This window comes from Amblyomma maculatum, chromosome 2 (genome assembly GCF_055883805.1).
Source record: "Amblyomma maculatum isolate TAMU_Amacu chromosome 2, ASM5588380v1, whole genome shotgun sequence".
NCBI lineage: Eukaryota > Metazoa > Arthropoda > Arachnida > Ixodida > Ixodidae > Amblyomma > Amblyomma maculatum.
In genome coordinates, this window is record NC_139345.1 from 195,082,566 (window position 1) to 195,100,407 (window position 17,842).

The 17,842-nt window shown below is 45.6% G+C and overlaps 1 long non-coding RNA gene across 1 annotated transcript; it reads right to left on the minus strand.

The window, feature by feature from the left end:
• Positions 1–3,856: 3,856 nt before the first annotated feature.
• Positions 3,857–11,610, minus strand: LOC146200824 (uncharacterized). The gene is made up of 3 exons (XR_014705270.1): positions 11,528–11,610; positions 9,239–9,439; positions 3,857–4,348 (listed from the first exon to the last, which is right to left on the minus strand). It is a non-coding gene; the product is annotated as an uncharacterized LOC146200824 (long non-coding RNA).
• Positions 11,611–17,842: the final 6,232 nt, after the last annotated feature.

Consider the following 17,842-nt stretch of genomic DNA (forward strand, 5'->3'; position numbering starts at 1 on the left):
GGTACGCCCGAGCCCGTGCAGTGCTCTAGTTGTGGCTTCTTGCAGGCACGGGCCGCTTCAGACTTGGCGCCGGCTGGGCGCATTGGATTCACAGTCTCGACAGTGAGAACGCGAGTCCGGAAGAACACTACCTTGGTTTGCAACACAACACGAGTGGAATTCTTCGACCGGACGTCGAGTCGGCATTCTCACCGCACAACCATACAGCTATCCCACGCAACCTTCAGTCGGCGGATTACCCCATACGTGTTCATCATCAGCCTCCGGCCTTGATCCAAGCCGTGAGAACTAAGGCACGAACCGGCAGTCGTGCAGAAGTGGTTGTCTGGCGCGCTGCGAAATACAGAAGTGTTGTCTTACACAGCCGCGTTTTACCCACCGGGGTTTTGGCGACAAAGGAGCTAGCCGGCACGGAGCCACCTCCGCTGCCGCCGCGTCGTCACCTCTCGAGTTGAACATCCGGCCGCGTGGAAGGGAGCCGATCCATCGATCCTAACAGCTCCGAGCACATGCTTCATGCATTCAATGGCCTATAAGCGGTGCTTGTTAAGAGTCGCATCTCTAAATATTTTGTCTTTTTACCTAGGCGGATAAGCTCTACTAACCAAGGTCGTAAGCGTTCGCTTGAACTCGTTTCAGCCATTTCCGATTTTATACGCTACGAAACGTATCATCAACGCGATCTAGTCCGTCGTTACGCCTAAGTCCGTGGGATATGCTTTAAACATGGGGCGCTTATTTAAGCGTCGCCAATTAAGATAAGAATGCGATTGCGTTGTCGGACCCCGTTCGCATCGCGATTTGAGCACGTTTACCTTTAACCGGCTTAAGCCAGCGAGCCTTCGCTGCCTATGATCGTGCATGTGTCTCGCAACAAGGAAGTGCTGGGTTTGAATTCGACCCCCACTGGAAGTTGACTCCGTTTTGATTTCCACTCAGTTACTTTGCTTTAGTTACGGATCTTCGTTGAGATATTTAGTGTAATCCGAAAATTTCAAGCTGTTCCTGAATTTTCCATTAAGATGTTTCGTACACGGTTAACAACGACGCTGAATTTCTTCTCGGCTGACGAAGCGATATGTCTACAAAAGAGCGGTGCTGACACGATGTAATGGCGTGTGGCGCAGAATTTTTCATTAAATCGAGTCGTGTCACCGTGAGCACGTATTACAAGAGCTTCCAAACGAAAGGCAGGGGGAATGAAGAACAAACAACAATTATTATGTTGAAGTAATTGACTTGTCGATGCAGCATACCCAAGTAAATAAAGGCTCGAAAATGCAGCTGATTATTTAGCGCTAGGCTGTAGGAGGCGCCCAGGCGCGTGTACACATTAGTTTGTCCCAGATAGCTGCAGCATCGTCAATTTTTTTTTTTTTTGCTTCTACAGAAAGGCGAATCTTAATTTTATGTCCATGCCACCGTAGCAAAACGCGGCACGGACTGGAAAAAAAATTGTCTGCGCGAACATCCGCGATCCTCGCAGCAACGCATGAGCAGTTGCAACTCGTACTATCCTCGAATGATTTTTTTTTAAATACCTTTCGCGGCTCTCAGTGGCGTAGAGCCCGCCATTTCACCGAGGCACCGTAGGTGCAAACTTCGACCGCGTCTCAGTGCTTAGGCTAGAGTGTCTCAACCTCCGCTTTGAGCCTCTTGTCTACGCCTAAACACCGAGACAACGCTGCGATCGGAGTTTGCGCTACGCCGGCACACTACGATGCAGAAAGGTACCGACGCTGAAGCATCTGCGCAAAATTGTATGCCGTTTTTCCTTTTTATTTTGTTATCCGAATTGGCCGTCCCGGTGGCAATATAGCCCAAGCGTGAAAGGCCGTATGGTCGGATTTTCTTGGCCGCGCTGAGAGAGCTACGGGGCCGTAACGCCTTATCTTCCAACATAGCTGAATTATTTCCCAGGCTAACATTATCAGCTGCGCCTTAAAACAAACGAAAATATTAAAGCTTCCTATTGTGACCACATTTCTAACATGACTGCAATTATTACAGCTTCAGAACGTGAACGTGAACGGTCTTCCTTTCCCGGGTTTTCTGGGTTCACCACTGCCTGTGCAAGACACCCACCACTCTGAAAGAAGGTGGCATCTACTATTCGCTTCCCACCGTGTACTTCCGAAAGCATACCTTTTCTATCGCAAAGAAGATCAAAGTGAGATTGAGGAACCAATGGTTGTCAAAGCAGGCGACGCATATGGTGTGATACGTGTGTGCTGGCGTACGTATGCCGATGGAGCGTAAGAGACAGGATACAAGGAAACGAGGAAGGACGCGCTTACAGACCTTGTGTCCCGTCCCTTCCATTGTTCCATCACCACGCAGAATCAACTAGTCCGCCAACTCACTCTTATGGCGTGTGTCGCTCAGCTTTCCATCTTATACCGGAGTGAGTGAGCGTGCGTCTCCCGTGCGCTATGAGATCTGCAAAGCTCTGTAGGGTGAATTCTTCATCTGAACTTCCAGTATTATGTGCGCGACAAAGTGCCGACAGCAGCAGAGCTATGGAACGACGTATAAATGACCTGACATGGATATGCATGCCTATCCCTGCGTTCCCCCTTCGTCTTCGGGTTCGTAGCGTTTTTGTTTCCTCAGGATGAATGTCCACAAATTTGCTCAATTGCATGCCTTGATGCATGTGCCGTAGGTTGCAGTTGGTCCTAAAGGCTATCGGTTTTGCGATCCGGAAGGGCAAACAGAACTCTTTACTTGTGGAAAGATATGATATTGGCCACGTGTGGCGACCACCTTACCTCCGGTCTATTCGGGAAATGCGAAAGCAGCAGAAGCAACCACCTTCTTTAATAACGTATTCTGGAGGACATCAGTGCAATCATAGTATGAGAACGCAAGGAAAGTTTTATTCTGTAACTTCGCGATTGTAAGAAATGTAATAAAATAGCGCAGTGCAGTGCCGGAAGCGGTTGGAATGAATCTGGAGAGGCAGGTGCGTAATAAACGAGATCATGCGGCTTACGTGTAGTGTCTTATGCTGGTGGCTTCGTCATGCCATGGGATCACGATCAAAACCTTCCTGGTACTTCATCGCACGTACGCTGCGATCACTTTAGATTTAGAGCAAAGAGGTTGCTTCGACACCTGATACGTCTCCTTGCTTGGTCGTCTGGAGGGGAGCTGGATGTGTCGGTCTATGCTATCTACGCTGCCATTTTTAACCAATGTCCGCCGTAAATCGAAGAACGCGTTTCAGAACCACTTTGAGTTCATTCTTTTTTGTTTCTTTATTTTAGCTCCATCCCCGTCAGTAATGATGAATTAGAAGCCTGCGCGAGCATAAGTAAAAAAAAAATACAATAAAAGATAGATTCCCAAAACCCAGGCAGCACACCAACATCGCACCAATCCCGGCCCAACGTCGACAAAAATTGGTACCAACATTGGCGTAACACTGGCTTTTTGAGAAATTACTACATTTTTATATATTGGTCCGGCTTATATGCCAACATTGCACCTGTCTTGGCACTGCCAACATAGGCTATCAGCTGGCCGTGCCCCTAGTGTCACGTATTGGCATGCCACTAGTATTCACTGGCACATCTGACATTGGCAATAAACCGGCCGTGCCGCTAGTATCATATATTGGTATTTATTGGCATGCAACAAGTATTCATCGGCACACGTGGCCTGCCACTGTTAAGCCACCTTTAGCCATGCAGTTATTTCACCCTTGCCCTTACTGCTGCCATTTGCTTAACTGTCACTCTGACAATTGTGGTTTTCTTATGCAGTCATTTCCCAATACCACCTTGCATGTCATCTCCCTAAGGAGCCATAAAAACCGTGCAATTAAATGAGGCAAGCAAAATATTTTCCGAAAACATTTTATTGAGAGCTCATATACATGTAAATGCCACAAGGACATCAGAGGGCCAAAATGCAGTGCAGGAAGCATTGGATACAGGGTTAATATGGGAGAGGCTAGTAGGTGTAATTGGAAACAGGGCACTAAGCAGCACATGATCAGGTAGTGCAGGTAGAGGTGATTGGGTGCAGTGTGCATTGGTCATGATGGAAGGGGCTGGACATGTTGAGCAGGGTTGATGCACCATAGCCTTGTAGTGCGAGAGGTGTTGCAGGAATAGGAGGCTGAGCATGGGTGCATTTCAGGGCAGTGTCCACCATGGATGGAAAATGGCAGTGGACTGTGTTGAGCATGATAGTTGGCAGTGAAGGGTCAATGGATCAAGTGATGAGGTTGAGGGGGCGGGGGAAGCACATGGCCCAGGTAGTAAGCTGGGCACCCCGCAGGAAACAACCATTCAGGAACAGTTTGTTGAGGAGATTGGTCCGTGGGTCTTACAAATGACATCTGCACAGAAGACAAGCATATATCACAATAAGATATAAACTCACCTTCTCAACACTTATCCAAACACATATTTGAAGTCTGGGTGCTCTATACGATTGAGTACAAAATACAGTACCCCGCTATAGTAAAACCTCTGATATAGTAAAGTGAAACTGAAGTCCCAGTTCATCTTCCATAGGCAACTGTACATTTCCCCCCTTTATAGTAAAGATGTTTTTGGTAAAAATCGGTTAAAGTGCTTCTGGCCATGGCGACGACTCCCGCGCACTACCTAGAGTCGCGAAGCCAAGACTTTTTGTATTTGAAAACAGAATAACCCCGAGTGTTCGTTTAGGTGGCTTTACTACTAGCCATAGCAGCAGTCAGATGAGGGAAAGCGCGCAGCGCGAAGAAGAAGAAAGTAAAGCTGTCTACAAACATAGTAAGGAGGCAGCGTGTTCCATTCAGAAAGTAAAGGAGTAAACGTGCAGCAAGAAATAGGGAAGGGAAAGAAATGGGTCAACATACACTGCAATGTGCAGTACAAATCTGGCAGAAAGTGGAGGTGCAGCGAATAAGGTCTTACAGCACTTGAGTGCCATGCGAATTTATCACTTATTGCCTTTTAAAAGACAGAAAGAGCAAAAAGGGACACCATGTTCATGCAAGGCTTTAGTTTTTACGTGAAATCGAACTTGGTTGCATTCGTAATCACGTCTTCATGCTTCAAAGGTACTTCCACAAGATGTAGAGAAATTTTATAATGAAAAAATTACACAAAGAGATGATAAAAGCGAGATGGAAGGTATTTAGGTTTTTTTTTTCATTAAGCAAGAAGACGTGTTCAGTAAGTGCCTATTTAACTACTAGACAGCACTTTCAGGACCATGTCATCACACACCACTGATACAGTAAATACCATGATATAGTAAATATTTTTGCTGGCCTCAGTGGCTTTACTATAAAGGGGTTCTACTGTATATATTGAAGGCCTATTGCCACACATTCTTCTTTTAGAGCACTTTACGACAGGTTTCTGGGCCTGCAAAGGCATGCAGCATCTTATGACGTAGGGATGATAAACCATATGCAAAATAATATCCATTCCAGATACAAAAGAAAGATATTTGGAAGTAAAAACCTGCTTCCGGCAAACCGATAACTTCAGGTAGATGCTTAGTGTTCATATAGAATTACAGTTCCTGAAAATCTGATGGTTCAGGCTCCAGAACTTTTAAGTTTTAAAAAATTCTTAAACATTCCTGCAATAGACAAGATGGATTACTAAGCATGCAAGACTGGATGATATTAAAGAACACATTAAAGAATATTTTTCTGCAGTACACCAGTTACAGGCACGCATACATTACTGCGGCCAGGATTGAGAAATAATTGCCCTGACAGAGTCAATCAAGCTATCTTCAATCAGCTAACTGAGGGAGATGTGTAGATCGCAGATATTCTCAAGGCTGTGTACGCATATAATATTCTCAAGATAACCGTACCATTTCAAGTTCCAGCTTTTTAGTTTTCACAGCTTTATTGCTTGCTGCATTCTACTATAAACAATTGCCTTAATTGTAATGTACCAAGGAATAGTTTTCATACAGTGCTCATTATAAATTAAAGATACCAGAACAACATGCACACAAACAAGAAAAAAAGAACGGGACAGAGCGCCATTCACAACTGATTTATTGTGCAGAATAAAGTACATATATATCTCATTGCCGGCATATGCGCAAAGAACCCATTCAGCATCATGTAGTTTAAGATATGTTCAAGAAGCCCATGCCTCATACCACAGCCTCTTTCTCTGAGAAAGCATTTCTTGAACATAGCTTATGTTAAACTACATGATGCTGAATGTGATGTAGCTGAATGTGTTCCTTGGGCATGTGCCTGCAGTGAGATATATGTGTACTCTGTTCTGCACAATAAATCAGTTGTGAGTGGAACTCTGTCCCGTTTTTTTTCTTTTGTGCGTGCATTGTTTTGGTGCCTTCAGTTTATAATAAATAAACACGAACAAGCCCAACAAGAAGTTCTAGTAATCATACAGTGCATGCTTGTTCAGCTAAAATTATTACAGTCAGCCTGCAATGAGCAATTGAGCAAGTACTAGAAATTTACTTTGCATAGGCAGGAAAATGTTATGCTAGATCTGAGTACAATGATATTGTACTTCCTTATCAGCTAGCAGCCTACCAGGTATGCATTTTCCCTCATCACAGCTAATCATATGGCCATACCATCGGCAACCTTCCACGTGCAAGATTATATTCATTTAGGCATACATGGGTGATTTTATGTCTAGGTAATAGGTGTGGTGCTCGGGCATCTGATTTCTTAAAACCAATTCATAGTAGTTTTTGGTATAGAGAATAGTAATCTGCCTGAATATCTGAGGCCAAATATGATTTTCATTGCTTAAGCACACCATAAAATAGAATGCTTGATGTGACTATGGGATCATAAAAAAACGATACATCTAGCATAACAGTGATTTTTCACTTTCACCCTATCACAATAAGTTCTTTGAAAAACCAGTTTAATCCTGAGCTGAAAAGTTGTTTCGCACACATTTTACATTTCAGTATCTATAAAACGTTGCTATTTTGTGAATATATTTCAAAATCAAAATTTCTTAACAGACTCACAAATTGTTTTTTTTTTTCAAAAATGGACAATATTTTGTACTCAAATTAAAAATAAGATTGTGTCTGGAGAAATAGTACTGTTTGCAGAACAAAACAGCACATACGCAAGAAAGCACCAATATCACTCAAATTTAATGTGCAATACACGAAATCACCTAAAATTACAAGTACAATAGCCCTGTTTACATGGACTCGACAGCACCGGGTTGAATCATCGTTGAGTAAGCAAGGTCATCATTCTCGACCCGGCTGATGTCTACATGAACTCGCTTTCTAGTGAGTAAGTATCGTAGCAGAGCGTTGCATCGAGATTCGAAGTTATTGTGCAAGTTCTTACTCGTATTTGATCCCATTGCCTTTTACTATCGAGAGCTTCGATTATTTTTTATCGTTGATGAGCGCTAAAAAGCATTCATTTCGAGTGACGCTCGTCGCCGCTCCAGAGGCTTTTTCATAGCCCAGAGTTCCCCATAACTAGACTCCCTGACTGGACAGCGTCTACATGCCTTTAGATAAGCGGGTCAAGCGAATTAACCTATCCCCTGCAAGCGAGTTAACGCAACCCGCTCCGCCGCCTATTTTACTCGACCCGACTGTGTATACATGAACCCCACAACTGATTTTTCACTCGACAGATGTACTCGACCCAATACTGCCGAGTTCATGTATACAGGGGTGGAACGCACGTGTAACAAGTAGCAATGCTGCTAAGAATCCAATCTGCTTTCTTCTGGCTCCCCATCCAGTTTTCTAAAAAATATCTTGTCTGACAAAGGAGGATATTTGGAGTTAAGCAGCTAAGCAACACAAGATCCATATGCTTGCTCTAACGCATGACTCCTCAGTGCACTTACAGTTGCAATTTGCTTGGTCATGTGGCAGTTCACTAAACCGTCTGACTAGACATGACAATCAAAAAAATAATCGGCGGATCATTTCTACTTTTATTAAGACATGCAAAAGCTTTTTGGTTGTTGACATAGCATTCAGAGAATGCGGGAGTTTGGCAGTTTTATACGTCTTATTTCGTTTGGCAGTTGCAAGGGGATGTAGAAATATGAGTAGGGAATATAAGGGGTGACAACATCCCGAAATGAAACTAATGGACCAATGATGTACACTGTGTATCTTAAGTGACGTCACTGGTAACATCAAACACAGAAAATCGTCCTTGAGTATGACAAATTTGAAGCCAAGGAGGTGAGTTGGTTGTGGGCAAGTAATTGGTAAAGGGCAGTCCTCCTGAGAGGTAGGCGGCAAGATCACTGCCACCCATTATGGGGAAAGCCCTGGCAAGCATGCAGGCAAAGGTGCACATATATAAGAGCAATAAATGCACAAGGAATGCACGCCTAAATGAGCAGCTGCACTAATAATTTCCTTTTGTCTTGCAGCCCACCCCTCCTGCACTGTAAGCAAGTCTGCTCTGTTTTCCGAACACAGAAGCATATGCAAAAACAAACAGAATGTCCTCTAAAATTTACAAAATTTGCACGAGTATTGCATGATGATCTCCTTTCTGCAAATGTCTTGCTCTAGGGTTACAGAATAAATTCATTGCAGCTGCGAATAAAGCGAGTTGGAGCTAATGGCAAATCTCAATAGCTTGGGGAGAGAATTGATTATAATTGTCACTTTGAGCAAATAGCCTGGTTTAGATCAAAGTAATATTACATCTACAGGACTGAAGCCAGTGTAGGCAACCAGAAATGTACAAGCAGTCAATAACTGCATGTCTGTATGAACAAATACATACAGTGCAGGCAGCAGTAATGAAGGGAGAGTGGAAGGCAAATAACCTGAGCAATACCTAATGGCTTTCTTCTCTGAAACCTCAATACAGGCTTCCTGCGAATTTTTGTAATGCAAGCATAATCAAGTATGCTAAATATTCCATCACTTAAAGCACCTGCTCACCCGTGTTACGCAAATGACAACTACTTCGTCAGTTCAACAAGCTATGTCTGTTATTGTGCTATTACACCACAGGTTCACTCAATCATGCCTCAACTTGAAATAGCCACATACTGTTGAAATAAAGCAACGAAATATAGCACCAGCTATTAAAGCACTGTCAGGGACATGAAGGATATTATTTTCTGCATACTGTGGGCAAGACTTCTGAACAAGTAAGTCTTGAGCTAAAAAGCTAGAAAAAGTCATATAGCATGCAATCATATAGAAAAAAGCCAGCAGAGCCTTTTTTAAAGCCTTTATATAAAGCAAAACAAAGGCAACGTGCCATACCTACCGAGGCAATGCTTCCTTACACACAGCATGTTTCATGGCAAGGCTCCCACAGTTGTTGACAGGTTATGCAGCACCAAAATGATGATGTTGTCTGCCTCACATTCACGCAGCACTCCTTTGATGGCAGATGATTGCTTGTGCAAAAGCAGCGCGATGATACAGGTGGAGCAGCTGGACTGCGGGCGTTATAGAGCAAAGAGCCCTAAATGCAAGGAAAGAAAGTCCATTAAATCGATGCCTCTAAATCATGATAAAAGCATACCACGGCTCTTCTCTGTTTAGTTAATCTATAATTTAAATTGAAAGCTGTCTCAAAAAAAGTACTAATTGCAACTCTATGTTACACATGGTATAACATAGCTGTGCCAGGGCGGTGGGGCGATCAGTTAGCATAACGACCGGAAAATGCATACTGATGTTTCATGCAGTCTTGATGCTAGAGCAAAGTGTCATGGTGCGGAGAACAAAATTAAAAGCATGCACGGGCGCCAAACGTGTGCTACACAACCGACGCGACTAGAGGTGTGCACGGGCATAAATTTTGAGCCCGAGCCGGGCCTCATGCTACACACCCGAACCCGGCCTGGAACTGAAATTGTCTGAGCCCACCCAGCGCTCACACTGAAGGCTCCCGCCCTGCTGGACATGCTATAACACACCAGTTGCAAAACCTACAAGTCGGCTTCCCTATGAGGCAGGAATTCATGCACAGTGGCGACAGAACCTGATTCAGGGATAATAGTTAGGTGCAGTACATGCATCTACCTCAGTCCACGCTGCTTGGGATGCAGTTCCCCACGCACAGGCCATTGTCAGAGAAAGGTTTTCAGGCATTCTTAACACTGGAATAAAGGGGGGAGCACTGTCGCCCTAGGGGTGAAGAAAGAAAATTTAGAAAAGGGACACTAACCGGAGAGGGTAATAGCGGGGCGACAATGGGCACGCGAATGATACTGTGACGAATGGGCAAGAGGTGCGGGAATTACCCTTCCCGTCAGGCGATGTGCTAGCACTGTACCCAACTATTACCCCAAAGTCTATGCCACCATTGTGCAGGAATGTCTGCCGCACCGGGAAGCTGACGTGTAGGTTTTGCAACTCATCTATTGCACCTGAAGCAACGATACAGAAAGAAAAAAATAGGCCACAATTCCTGGCGATGCATCGCGCGACGACGACGATAACGCCTGTCGCTGCCGCTAGTGCACATCGCACAGAGCGAAGGACCTCAGCGACAGAGACGCGTTTTCAGCCTTGCTTTGTTAGCGCCGCCTCTTCGTTTAGTAAATGAGTATAGTTACGCTATATCCAGTTTCTTGCACTAAACAGCAACACTGATGAAATTTCTTGAAAAGCGACGAGCCCCCCCTCCCCCGCCCCCCCCCAAAAAAATGGTCCCAGCGCAGCGGCGTGCTACTATACTGCGATGCAGACATGATTGAAAGCAGTGGCGTTTTTCTGCAACTTTCGAAAATTAGCAATATCTAGCCACACTAGCCTTTTTTGTTTTGCAATACTACCCTACCAAGCTTTTACTAAACCGTCTCGATGCGCTCATATATGCACGGATCAGACGAAATGAGCGTCTGCAGGATTTTCGCTCATACCGGACAAGGGAAACAAACTTTGCATGCAAAAAAAAACAAACAAAAAAAACAACGAAGGTGAGTACCCCAAAGCCTTTTGCGATTGGCTGCCTCGCGAGCTGGTTCCAGCATCATGAGCGATTTCTAAAAACCCAGAACCTGGGCGACAGCGCCGAGCGGCAATGCTTTAGCGGTCCTCAGCTCACTGCGCATAGTGCTGCCGCGCGACTCATGCGGTTAGCGTTTTCTCGCACCAGACACGAAAATATATGCTTTTGCCCGGACTCCACCGACCCCGCCCGAGGTCACCCGAGCGGCCGAGCCAAGTGACGGCTATACGCCGTTCCAGCCAATGTAACGCCGTGAATATCCTAAGTTGGCTTTTAGGGCTACGATGCTACGCAGTTGTTTACTTTAGGAAATCAGTACTCTGCAAAACAGCAACGGTTTAACTTGAAATAAGCTGCAAAAAGATCGGAATCAAGTCGCGCATACTTGAGAACCACTTTTGAAAAGTTAACAACGTAAGAAATATGCTAAAAGAAGACAAATCTCCCTAGCACATGGCTTACGCAGCCTGCAGCAAAAATGAAATGTAAGACAACGCTTGTAATTTAAAAAATGCTCAATCTAAGAGGCTAATATTTTGCTCCAATATACACAAACGCTTTATAAAACCTGAATGAAAAAATTTGAGAACTTACATGGAATATTTCTTGAAGAAAGAAGCATTTTCCGTGCGCGGTGCCACCGAACGTCGAGCCGAGCGAACGAGCGGCCGTTGGAGGGACGAAAGAACGGAGCGCCCTCTTTGAAACAAAATACAACTGCCGCCGTCATGCCGGCTAAGCGATTGTCGCGTCATCCTTCGAGCTTTTTAGTAATCGATTTTTCAGCAGATCGATGGTCTCGGTTTTGTACCCTCCGTTTAGCAAGCGTTTCCTAGATGACAGGACTTTAATCAGCCTTGAACGATGCGCTGCTGTTGCTGCTCATCTATGTAGGGCTCTGTGCCAGCAGCGAAGCGCGTCGTCGCCCTGGAGAGGCGCCTAGCTGTTTTGTTTACAACACCCAAACCTGTTCAAGTTGTATTTTGTGAATGCTGTGTTCTACTACGAATAGTTTGCTCACTTTTAGCATACCAACGAAAATGCTTTCATACAATAGTGCTCAATCGAGTGGAATATTTCAATCACCCTGAAATGAGGATTTGAAGCAAGTTTGTTGAAAATTATTGAGCTAAGCATCTCAGTACCACGACTTGCCACCTCTTTATAAGGTAGTTGCATACCATGCTTACATTTTTTCTCATATATCCGCACCGTCAGGATCATTCTATCTGCTAGATTAGTAGTCGTTTGTTGGCCCGATTCATTAGGCGCTTGTTTCTTTCTCAGTTTAGTTTCTTGCGTATATTTTATTGGCCAAGAAAATGCGGTAAAAGCACATTTCTCTATGCAACCTGTTGTGAGAGCCCGGAAATGTTTGAAAGAAGTCTCCAGTCTGTTAGCGTTTGTCTTTTTATTACTGCGCAATTCCTTCCCCTGGGCGGCGGCCGTCCGCCCCTTGGACCCTGAGTGGTGCGTCGACCCGTCCACCGCTTTGGCGCACCTGCATGGATTTCGACGCGCGCATGCAACCTCGGACCTTGCTCGCATCGCATGCGGTGAGAGAGAGCGATCGGGGAACGACAGGAGTGCGAAGTGCGCGAGCCTCGAGGACGGGATTGAGCGGTGCGTCAGCACGGAGAGCAGGCGTTGGAAAACTGTGCGAACGAGCGTGTGCGAAACAAAGTTGTGTCATTGTAATCCAGTTGTTAATATACCCATTGTACCTTTTTCGTATTTTATTTGTGTTTCCAGTCTTTTCTTTCACATTTTTTTTTCGTTCAAATGCTAACAAGTCAGTTTACATGTGGGTATCTTCTCTCCATACACAATATTTGTAAAAAAAAAAAAACTACCTTCCCCGCGCACGCCAGATGTTCCACCACGGAGGTAGTTAGAGAATAAATAAGCTTTGATACTGAATTAAGCCTAATTGTAAAACAACCACTGCTTTATTTAGTTTTTGAACTCTACAGTTATTCCTTCTTGCCATATGTAGCGCAAGCATTGTATTGCAGTGAACGACGACGGAATCGCGAAATTGGGGGTGTGAATAAAGGCGGAGAAACGTTACAGACTTCTTTTTTTCGCACTTGTGCGAAAAAAAGAACAAACAAACGAGAAATTCTAAAATAATGCTATCCATGCACTTGGCATGGCGTCGAATCAAAGTTGTTCTGCTTAGCTGCCGCTCTTGTATACTGGCCGCTACACGAAGCTATTTTGTGTTCCTATGAAATTCAGTGTGACAAAGCCCCCCGCGGATATATTTCGCGTTTCAAGTTCTTGTGAAATGTGGAAGCCGGCCCACCGCCGTGCCGCGGGCGACTCTATAGCTGGCTCTGCGATCACTTTTGCCACTGCAGTGATTTGAATATTCGCGGCTTGTTTAGCAAATAGCTGGCGTACTCGTTTGCCGAATGAGTGTTTCAAGATAATCATAGAGCATTTACCAGTACCGTATGTGTGCGATATTCCATCAGTGATTAATGCGCCATGGTCGTTGTAGTCGTATTTTTGATTTTACACGTATGGAATGGTCTACTCTTGCAAAGCCTAAGACGTCAGTTACGCTAGCTGCACGTATGTCAAATAGGTATATGAAAGAAATAGAGCCTTAAAGTAAAGCGGCTGACGCACTGCGTCGTAAATTCCCGCCCGGGCGGCGGCCGTGTGCACCTTGAACCACACGTGGAGCGTCAGGGCCTGCGTCTTGGATTGCATCGCAGAGCGCATCCACTCGGGCAAGTCGGCGCCGCTATTGCTGGCGCCGTGCCTCAATGTTTTTCTTCCTTTGTTTGTGATGTTTTCAATGAACCCTAGCAAGCAGCGAACAGAGCGTCCATATTTCGGCGCGAGTGAGTGCCCTCAGTGGACTGGAACAGAAGTGCGCAGTGTGTCGTCAACAACAGCGGACGCTTGAGAAAAAACAAATGTGCGAACGAGTGCGATGAAGAAAAGTGAAACTGTAACCCAGTTATTTGTTTCAGCATAACCTTAATATTATTCATACTGAGATTGTACGTGCACTGTTTTCTCTCCATTTTTTTCTAATACTTCACTTCTTAGAGCGACAACGAAGCAGGAAGAGTCAATACGATTTGACATATGTGGGAACGTTCATGCATGTGCGGACCGACGTTTAATTTACCGCTCAATAACCCAGCTTTAATTTAGATCACCATTGTTGAATCGTTTAAGCGAAAGTATGTGCTGCGATGCATCGTATTCGTATAGCTTGAACGGCCAAGTGTATTTTTAAAGTGTATTTCGATGGAACCGCGCTCGCCATAGTCGATCTGAGTCACGTACGAGCATTAATAGGCCGACGCTTATCGCTCATTAATTGCATCGCACTGCATGCGTGTCCTGCGGTAATCGTCTGTTTGAAGACACTGTTGTTAAAACTGATACACTCGGGGGCAAAGAAATTTGCTAAAACTTTTGGAATTCTCTTCACCCAGAGCAGCAGGAATCGCCACGGGAGCAGCCATGGAAGAACCTAGACCATTGCTGAATAGAATACAAAAAATAGCAACCATTTCCTATGCACGATATATGACATGTCGTTTTGATTCTTTCTGATCTCTCGGTCGGCGTGGAGCTATTTATCGCCGCCGCCGCCCGGACCAGCAAACGGTGGTGAACTTATTTGATGCCGTTGACCGATCGTCGGCCTCATCCAAATTCGTCACAGTATACATATGGATTGATTACAGTGCCAGCTTAAGTCAATGAAGATCTAGTGTAAAAGAACATGGTGTAATCCCAAGCAACATCAAAAACAGCTAGGTGGAATTAAAGCAAACACGACGAAAACCAGCACCGCGGAACTATCACTATTTAAACACAAGATTTCCGAAGCATTAAAAATTTCAAAGGTAACTTGAAAACATCGATTATAACAGCACAGTTAACGACTCCAAGTATTAAATGAGCCTGCCAACCGCAAAAGCACGCTAATGCGGTTTCCCACGGGATATTTCCAGCCACATGCTAATTTGCATCTAATATTGACCAGTAGGTGAAATAGACAAGACAATGTTGACTAAAGTGTATGCCAATGCATCTGGCGGGACATGGTAACAGAACTAACAGTATTGTCCAGCATATGCCATATAATAGTCAACGTCAGTGGAGTAATGGCTAACGCTGTTCGATATAGCCATCCTTATGAAAGGGCAATGCCAATACCGTTGATATGTAAGGTATGCCAGTGTATATCTGACATTGGCGGGCCATTGTAACAGAGCTGACATTATTGTCCAGCATATGTTGAATATTGGCCAGCATCAGTGGACTGACGGCTAATGCTGTCCGTTATAGCCATCCTTATCTCATGGCAGCGCCAACACCGGTGATACGCCGGATATCCAGGCCCATCGTTGCCATCCTTAAATAATGGTACCACCGATATTGTGAGGGCATCGGATATGACGGGCCAATGTTGTTATCATTATAAATAGGTACGAACAATATTGGTTACCAATGGAATCCTCAGGGCCAGTGTTGGACGTGTTATAGAATGGTACAACCAATACCAGCCATAAGATGGCAGCGCTGGGCCTACATAGGGCTGATCTCTGCCAACTCACTGACAATATTGGCCCGGGCTGTTGTGCTGCCTGGGAAGTAAGCTGTCAAATGCGCTTTTCTGTGGCCGCGGAACCGAAACTGCATGCATTCAAAAGCATACTTCATCTCAGAAGATGTTTGCAGCACTGTGAAAAGCAGATGCACCCGGTCCAATCAAGATCACGCACACTACAATAGCCAATTGTGCTCCTACGCGCCTCTCACCCCGAAATCGGCGGGGGTGACAGTAGGAGCACATTTCTCTATTATAGTGCACAGGGGCGAGAGACACTTTGGAGCACAACTGCAAGTGCTCCTCTGCATTTCCCAGGGCTACACATATCTTGTAAGACGAAATATAAACACCATGGAGGCCGGCCGACTGAACTGCGTGGTGGAGGGAGTAAGTTACAAATGCTTCGCCTACGTAGCTCTGCTCTCACTCAAGCAAAGTGTCGGGAAGTTTAGCTGCAGGCAGAGGACATTGTATAGTCAACACTTTCTAGCTGCTGGAAGACGCCTCCGAGGTAATCGCCTTCGATGGACACTGCCTTCAGTGCACGCTAACTCCCTGGCTCTTCCAGCGCTGCACGTGCCCTGCCGAAATGATGAGGAAGCGCGACTTCAGTGACCCCTTTGTTTTTGCGCTTTTCTCATGCCGCTGCCTCTTCCTAAGTTGCACGCAGCTTACGTCCGCCAAGCCCCTACCATCTGAGGCGCCGGTGGGCATCTCCTGAGTACCTTGTGAATTCCTGTTTGTGCAAAACATCTGCATAACAAGCACAACGCGTCAGATGAACTTGCTGCCAAACAACAGCTTTGTTCCCGTCGCCGTACCGTTGACTTGAAGGTAGTGCTTTCCCTCAAATTCGACGTTATTGTGAGTGAGCACCAGACTAAGTATAATGGCGAGGGCTTCCTCGTCCAGCTTCACCGAGGTGTTCGTCCTTAGGTAAGTATCCACTGCCGCGCGTATGCTGCTTTTTGATCAAAGTTGCTGACTCACAGAATAATTGAAGCTCATATCACAATAACAGGGGACTTTTTTTTTTCGAAGAGTTTGCCACAAGGCATAAGTTGAGAAAGGGGGAATGGGATGCAGGAGATAGAAAGTTAAAAGAAGGAGTGCAGTCCAGTTGTGCTTATGAATTCGAGAAGGTTGCCAGTATAGCGATTGTCCATTGTCCATTTGTCATAATCACTATCGCGATTCCACCGCAGGCCCACCTTCATGATTATCCGTTGCCTGATGTGCGTTGTTGATGGACATGTCCACAACAAGTGGCGCACATCGCAGACGTCAGGTGGAGTGTCACAGTGAGGGCACCTGTCAGTCACTGGTAGGTCTTTTTCCCGCCATCGATGTCGAACAGATGGGGTCAGAGCCGCCCCTGCCCGGATCCGGCGCACTGTCACCTCCTCCTGCCGAGTAAGACTACGGGGGAGAGGGTGCGAACACGGAGGAATGAGAGCGCGTGTTCGGTGGCGCAGAACTTGCGAATCGGAAACGTGGGACAGGAACGGATCTGGGGGAAGAGGGGAAGGTGGTGGATCGTCTGATGTGTTTATATGCGTCATAGCATCTGCTTGTATGATATGTGGATCGCGAGCATGGCCGCGAATCCAGTGTATGCGAATAGGACATGGGTACTTTGAACATAGCAAATGTATGGACTGTGTTATTTGGAATGTGCGTCGAACGGCCTTAAGCTGTTTAAGGGCAGTGAGAGAGTCTGTGTAAAGATGAACTGCATTGAATGTAGGAACTGGTGGGAGGGAATGTATAGCATTGTAAATTGCTTGGAGTTCCAGTGCCAGAGGGGTGCACGTATCTGCGGTATATGTCACGTGAGTGTTGAGATGCGGATGAGAGGGACTATACACGGCAGTAACTCCTCGCTCTGCAGTATGTGATGCATCGGTATATAATATGCACCCTTCAGGCAGATGTGCGGATAATACCGACGGGGAAGCAGTGGGGCGATTTTCCGTGAGCTGGCAGTACGACCATGGAGGTAGTGTCTTTAAATGATGTAGTTGTAAAGACTGTTTGCGAGCTCTGTTTGCCATCCGCTGATCAACGAGTTCAGTGAGCGTATTTAGCTGGGCATACTCCTGAAGTACGGGTATGGGTGTTAGGCGGGGGAGGTACGTTATCGCACGCATAGCCTCACGATTGATGGCCTCAAGGGAGTCCCACTGTCTGCGGGTGAGACGTTGAAACTGTGCCTGGTATATTATACGTGGCTGGAGGACAGAGCGAACAAGCTGGCGGGCCGTGTGAGCACGCGCGCCGCCAGAGCGCATAGCTATGCGACGAATGAGACCTAAAGTAGC